The sequence below is a fragment of the Echinops telfairi genome, unplaced genomic scaffold, assembly GCF_000313985.2.
Source record: "Echinops telfairi isolate 266 unplaced genomic scaffold, ASM31398v2 ScPeMD7_60;HRSCAF=208, whole genome shotgun sequence".
Classification (NCBI taxonomy): domain Eukaryota; kingdom Metazoa; phylum Chordata; class Mammalia; order Afrosoricida; family Tenrecidae; genus Echinops; species Echinops telfairi.
Genome location: NW_022103958.1, coordinates 1,572,157 through 1,579,260, shown reverse-complemented (window position 1 = coordinate 1,579,260; position 7,104 = coordinate 1,572,157). Strand labels below are relative to the sequence as shown.

Here is a 7,104-nt window from a genome sequence, read left to right as displayed (position 1 = left end):
GTCACCAAGGCACCTTGGTTAATGACTCTACATTCAGGTTAATTCATCTATGCCAAAAGCAAATGTGTGTGTGTGTGTGTGTGTGTGTGTGTGTGTCTATTGCCTCTTCCTTATATTAAAGCACCTGTCCCCACAATTAAGAAACCCTTCTCAAAACCTGTCAGAGAATAATCATATTATTCCATTATATATTTGAGTATTTCTTTTAAGCAGTTGTTTTATAAATCGTTTTTGTCATTTCTGTTACATTCCAAATCCTAATGCATCTATCCCTGAGAGGTGGGAATTACAGGATTAAAGGATGGTTCCTCTTTCATCATATACAACATCAAATATCTGATTAGAATTTACTAGACCTCTTGCTCTTCTTTTCTTTTGGAAAGCAACTTAAAAAATTCCAAAAAAAATTCACTACCATTGATTCAGCTCAGAATCATAGTAATCCTTCAGGACAGAGCAGAACTGCCGTTCTGTGCTTCAAAGACCATAACATTTTGCTGGAGTAGAAAAATCTCATCTTTCTTCCACAGAGCAGCTGTTAGTTTTGAACTGTTGAACTTGTGATTACCAGCCCAATCGACAATCCACCATACCACTAGGGTTCCTTAGTAAACATCCTTAGTGTGCTTGTTTCCCCATGGAAGTCCTCATACTGGTTGTTAAATATTTTAGGGGGCCGGCTCAATAGTCTGAATAAAGTATTAACCCTCCAGGTTTGATATTGACACTAAGAATTAAACTTAAGCTCCCTAGAGAAATTTTGCCAAGACAAGATGGACCACACTCAATAAGCTTCTTTTCTGTGCTATACATCTAATTATGCCCAATAAACTGAGCACTTGCAGTCAGTTATCTAAATTGCGAAGTTTGTCCATGGTTTACTGGTGATCCAAAACCCCTGTATTTAATACACATTGTTGAGAAGGGTGACCTCATTACTATATTCCATGTGCTACTGGCTCTTCAGGTTTGCCATTACTGTCTGCAAGACACCTCATCTTAATTGTATGGCTCCCTGACTTTTTTGACTTTCGTCAGGCCTATTTGCCTTCCTAGACTGTCTTCAGTATAACGTCAATTCTGTCACTATTAACCTTCACCCGTCCCCCTTTCAATCATCTATGACTTTTGGCAATTTGTTAAACTTTTAATATTCTTTTTATGTCAAATTCAGGACAATAGACACGCTATACTTAACACATGTTTTAATTTGAATAAATGTGTCTAAGGCATCTGGAAAGGTTAAGAAGCAATTCAAATAAATCTGCTACTTTGTCACTAATTTCACCATCATTTTGAAGACAAGGCCGACACTGTATATTTGTAAGTTTACCAGTTATATACAAATGCATACAAGATACAAAGTTGTTGCAATAATGTTATGGGGATAGTTTTGTGAAAATAATCTTTGTGTTATTTTAAATTAATTTAAGAATCTGGAAGTTTTCTTGGAGTTGAATTGATCCACCACAACTTGTTCATGACATTAAAAATAAAATTTTAAAAATACAGTTTAGAGAACTGTTTTATTAGAAACTCTGTTCTCAACAGTTTTATTGTCATTTAGAGATGGGATTGATTTGATGAAGAGAGATGTATGTATGTATGTATGTGTAGATGGATAAGAAAAGGTATCATTACATCATGCCCATTTTAGAAAATACTAGCTTTGGAAGTTATTTGTCTAGCTGAGATCCCATCCCAGTAACATAATTTTCATAACTTCAACTGATTATTTCATTTATCTGAGCCTCAATTTCATAGTCTATGGAATTTGATCAAATTAATATGAAAGCTCTCTTAATACTCAGTGTAAGAGTAATAAAAATACGGTGTTAACTTTAAAATATCTGACAACAAATCCTTCGTTGATTTAAATACCTCCTCTCTCCAATATTATCTCCCTTCCTACTTAAATTTATAATGTTTTGGCATCCAAGAAAAAAACAACAATTCCTGATTTTAAAATTGTGCAGTGATGAAATTGGAAAACTGTTTTATGAAGTTTGGTATCCTGTCTGCTCTTAACATGAAGCCACAAGAACAAAATAAAAATTCCACTGCCATCTAATTGATTCATAGAGAGCCTACATGCGTTTATATGCAAAGGTTTTAGCATTGTGGATTTGAAAGGGCAGACAGGGAAAAGTGAACAACAAAAAGAAATCTTCAACATGTCCCTCCCTCTTCATTCCCATTGTTGACCTTGATTCATCAAGATAACAAGAATCTTGGCTAGCTTATCTAAATGCTGTACAGCCCATACAGTTCACACTTGAACTCTCCATTAGCATAGATAAAATAGGGAAAGTGTTTTAGATATTTATTACAGAAACTACTGGCCTATTTTCTCTAATGCCTTTAATATTTCCAGGAATTAGATAACAAAAGGATGTTATCCAATCATACGAATATCCCAATTCTTTATTTGTCAAAACAAGTGAGTAAAACCTTTTTATTTGTTTCTGTCTTTTCCTCTGAACTTGTTCACTCCCTTCTTTAATATTCATGCTTTAGTATCTTTCAATGATGTGTTCCCCTCATTAACTTATTCAAGAATAATGTGCTGATTCATACAAACATCCTCCCCCCCCACCCCCCGCCCCCCTTGCTCTATTTTCTTTACACCAAATCTCTAATCATTATACAAAGCCTGGCATATTTCGTGATATTTTTATGCATGCATACGTATCTGTGCTTGTTGTTTACCTTGATTTACACCATAATGTCCTCTCACTTCTTCAGCACAAGCATTTCATTTAATATATCTCTATAAAACCTAATATATATAAAGTGGAAATTAAAGACATAGTTTCTAATTCAGCCTAATGGTCCTGAGGGTGATTACAGTAGAATTCTGTGACTGGAATACATGTCACCCACTGAACTAAGTTGATATCAGTCTAACTCAATCCACAAAGTTACTCTATAACATATTTGCTGCATTTGTATTCTTCACCCAAGAAGGAAATAATAATTCAACATTGAATCAACTCACTACAAGATAAGTTTTCTTGATGTACTTTTTAATGAAGGCTTCCTTTGTATAATGAACAACCTGCATATTCATTCTTACTCAAAATTGAAATTTTCCTACATATTTTCCATTCATTTACAGTTTGAGTAAGGCTCTTAAAAATGGAACTCAGTAAAACAGTCCTTAATTACTTTTTCAATTGCAAATATAATTTGAAATTTGTGAAAAGATCTTCTTTCACAAGCCATAGATCTGAGTGTTAAATTCCAGGATCATGTTTTTTGTTTTACCTCTGGACCTTAGGGATTTAGACCCCAGAGAATCAGGATTAGGTTTATTGTTATGAGCTATAAGACAAATAATTGGAATCAATTCTCTCTTCCATAATTTAGGGTACAATTACTTCTAAATAATTAATGATTTTTGCACCTCAAAAATTTCTTTATCTTTGTACAGAGGCCACTTCTGAAAATCTTCTAAAGAATACCGGTCACTTAAAAAAAATAACCTGAATCTTGATATATTTTTTCACTTTTAACTTGGCTTTTATATTTTCATACACCCATTTATGTAGAAATAACAATTCACATTATACTTTAAACAGTTTTACATTCTACCCAGTCATATTATACTCTGAATATACTTTCTTTGGGTGGCTAGGACTGTGGAGATACTAAGGGTTTTCAAAAAGTTCATGGAAAATTATATTATCATTTGATTCCATTTTTGTAATTCAATCCATTTTGTGATTGAAGTTCCCTAGCTGTTAAGTGTCCTGACTGCAATTATAGCTATATTTTTCTGTACAATGAGTAAGGTCACAGTAATGACAGATTAAATCAATCTAAGTAACTCCTAAATTTACCCTCAAATAAAAATCAGGGAAGAAATAAAATGGTGTCAAATAGTGACTCAGTAACCACTTTGTTTCCTTGGCCAGAATATTTTAAAGCACAAGTATATGCAGTGGCATTTAGGCACTAAAATTACCAGAAGTATTTAAGATTCTCAGTGTGGCTAATATTGGTAGATTTAGCCAAACGAGTGGCCCACATATAAACAGTTAAATCAGGTACATATTTACAATTGTTGTAAACATGCCTCCCTTGATCCACAGTGGCCTATGTATGGCTATGAAATACTGCCTGGTTGCACCATCCCCATAGTCACATGCAGATCAGACAATGCTCTATTGTGATGTATAGGGGCTTCATTGGCTGAGTTTCAGAAGGAGTTTCCTCAGATCATTCTTCTTAGTCTGTTTGAGTCTGCAAGGTTCACTGAAACCTAGTCAGCACCGGAGCAATATATAAGTCGTAATGGACAAATGTGTAGAGACTGTACATGCATAAATTAATTTTAAGAGTGGGTAGACAGAAAGATTATTTCCCACTCATTTTAAATAATTAAGGTATGAGAGGTTATATGGATAACATTAGCACACTTACCCTGACATTTCTACTGAGGTTAAACCATCAGTTAAATCACTCAAAAGGGACTTTGAAACCCTTTACAAAAGACCACTTTAAAACTCACCACCAAAAAAAATTAATAAATACAATCGTTTCTTTCAGTTTTCTTGGTTCAGTCTACAGGGCAATAAATGTAAATGATAAATGCAGCTTAAATTCATTTGGGTTCAGTAGCAGTTGAACAATAAGGTCTACTTTATAAATTGCTGCAATTTAAAATTCCAGGCTTCTGAATGTTGTTTGGGGTTGCAAACAGGTTTTGTTCTTAGAAAGGAGCTAAATAATTTTCATACTCTAATGAGTGCTTTGCTTCTGGCTTTCTATGATTGATGTCATGGTTGTGAACCTAGATTTAAGTTCAAATCTGAGTTTGTGGCTGTGCCAACAGAGAAGTGGGTGTTGCTTCTAAGTATGCATGCATAATCAAAGAAATAAAATAAATGCAATTTATATTACCAAATATATCAACTGCACTAGGTTCAAATCATTTTAGGCAGTGAGATTTACTATTGCCACCAAGGAAATTTTCCAATGACAAGACAGTCCATCTGAAACTACACTAAAACTTTTATATAGTTAGATTTTTATGCCTACCAGTTGTTATGATAGTATTTCATAATGTAAAACAAAACTTACTCATTTTAAGTTGTAACTTCAAATGATCTAAAAAATACTCATTATATTGTGTGACTCAAAGAGTACTGAAAGTTGGCTTGGAGAAGCGCATGGTCATGTATACTAAGAAATAAACATTATATGATAATTTATGAAAGCCGCTGCCACAATGACTTACTGTCATTGAGTTGATGCCAACTCATAGTGACTCTATAGGACAGGGTATAATGGCCCCTGTGAGTTTTTGAGACTGTAACCGTTTACAAGTGTAGAAAGCTCCATCTTCTTCTGAGGAGTCGCTGGTGACTCAATTGCTGACCTTGCATATCACATCCCACCCAACACATAACCACTGTGCCACCAAAGCTCCTCGATTTACGGATAAAAGCATTTAATTGGTATGAATTGTACTTTATTATGATATTTCTAGTGTTAACGTCACTTTACAAAATATTAAAGTGAACAGATAACAAAAGTTGAACTAGAGGGTTATCACAGATTCAGATTCTAATTTGTTAGTGCTTAATTCTCACTACTCTTATTAAATATATATAGATATTATATATAATGAAATTATATACATGTACATGTATAAATGGATTTAGATTTTGGAACACAATAAATTGGTATTGATTAACTTCCTGCCTGATTCTTTCACATCTTGTTCCTGAGGCTGTAGATCAGCAGTTCAGCATCAGGATGAGCACTGTGTAAAACACAGAGACCACCTTGATCATAAGCCATGAGCCTTGGGATTGGACACACATTAGAGAAAAAGGATGGTTCCATGGAAAATGGTGATGGCAGGTGGGAGGCACAAGTGGAGAATACTTTATGGTGTCCCCAGGGGAAGGCATCTTCATGACAGTGATGAAAATGAAAGCATACGAAGTGAGAATTATTAGGAGGCTGATGATTTCATTAAATATGGCAAAGACTCCAACGATCTTTTGATTAACGTAAGTGTCAGAGCAGGACACAGACATAATGGCAGCATGCTCACAGACAAAGTTCTTTACGAAGTTAGTCTCACAAAAGGATAATGTCAAGAGAAAGCAGGTAAGTATCAAGGAACAGATTATACTCCAAGAGTATGAGGCAGCCACCAGCAAGTCACAAAGCTTAGGGTGCATTGATACCGTATACATCAAGTGGTTACAAACAGCCACAAACCAATCACAGGCCACACTGCCAACATGAATGTTTCTCTCACCACAAATATGCAAGCAGGAAGAATTGCGTGACACCTCCTATAAAGGAGATGGTTCTGTCTTCCACTGTTTTCTAATAGGTTTGATGTAACCATTGAAGACTAACAGAAGTTCACAAACGACAAGTGGCTGAGGAAAAACTACATAGGGGAGTGAAATTTCAGACTGATCCTGGTGACCATGATCATGCCCAGGCTACCCACCAGACCAGAGTGACTGTGTATATGGTCAAGAAGACCATGAAGAAGAGAAGCTGTAAGTCCTTGTATTCTGAAAAGCCCAAGAGGATAAGTTTTGGTAGAGCACTCTGATTTTTGTGGTTCCTGTTGAGAAAGTAAGAACTTTGTTTATCTTGAGAAACAAATTTTTTTTTAGTTAGCAATACAAAATGGAAAGGACAAAATGAGACAAAATCAGTGTCCATCATGATTTTTTTAAAAAAATACTTTTATTAGAGGCTCTTATATCTCTTATCACAATCCATACATTCATCCAGTGTGTCAAGCACATTTTCACATATTCTGCCATCATCATTTTCAAAGCATTCTCTTCCCACTTGAGCCCCTGATATTACCTCCCCATTTCTTCCCCCTCCCTCCCCAACCCACCCTCCCTAGTGAACCCTTGATAAGTTATAGATTATTTTTTCCATATCTTACATCGTCCTTTGTTGCCCCTCCTCCACTTTTCCATTATTCATCCCTCTAGGAGGGGGTTATAGGTTGATCTTTGTGATTGATTTCCCTTTTCTCCCCCCACCCTCCCCTAATCCTCCTAGTATCTCCACTCTCCTTGTTGGCTGGCCCTGAGAGGTTTATCTATCCTGGAT

The 7,104-nt window shown here is 35.3% G+C and overlaps 2 pseudogenes; both read right to left on the bottom strand.

Moving 5' to 3' along the window:
- LOC101655994 overlaps positions 1-4,433 on the bottom strand; it is an 8,889-nt pseudogene extending 4,456 nt beyond the window's left edge.
- Positions 4,434-5,718: 1,285 nt separating this feature from the next.
- On the bottom strand, positions 5,719-6,421 carry LOC101656296 (annotated as a pseudogene).
- Positions 6,422-7,104: the final 683 nt, after the last annotated feature.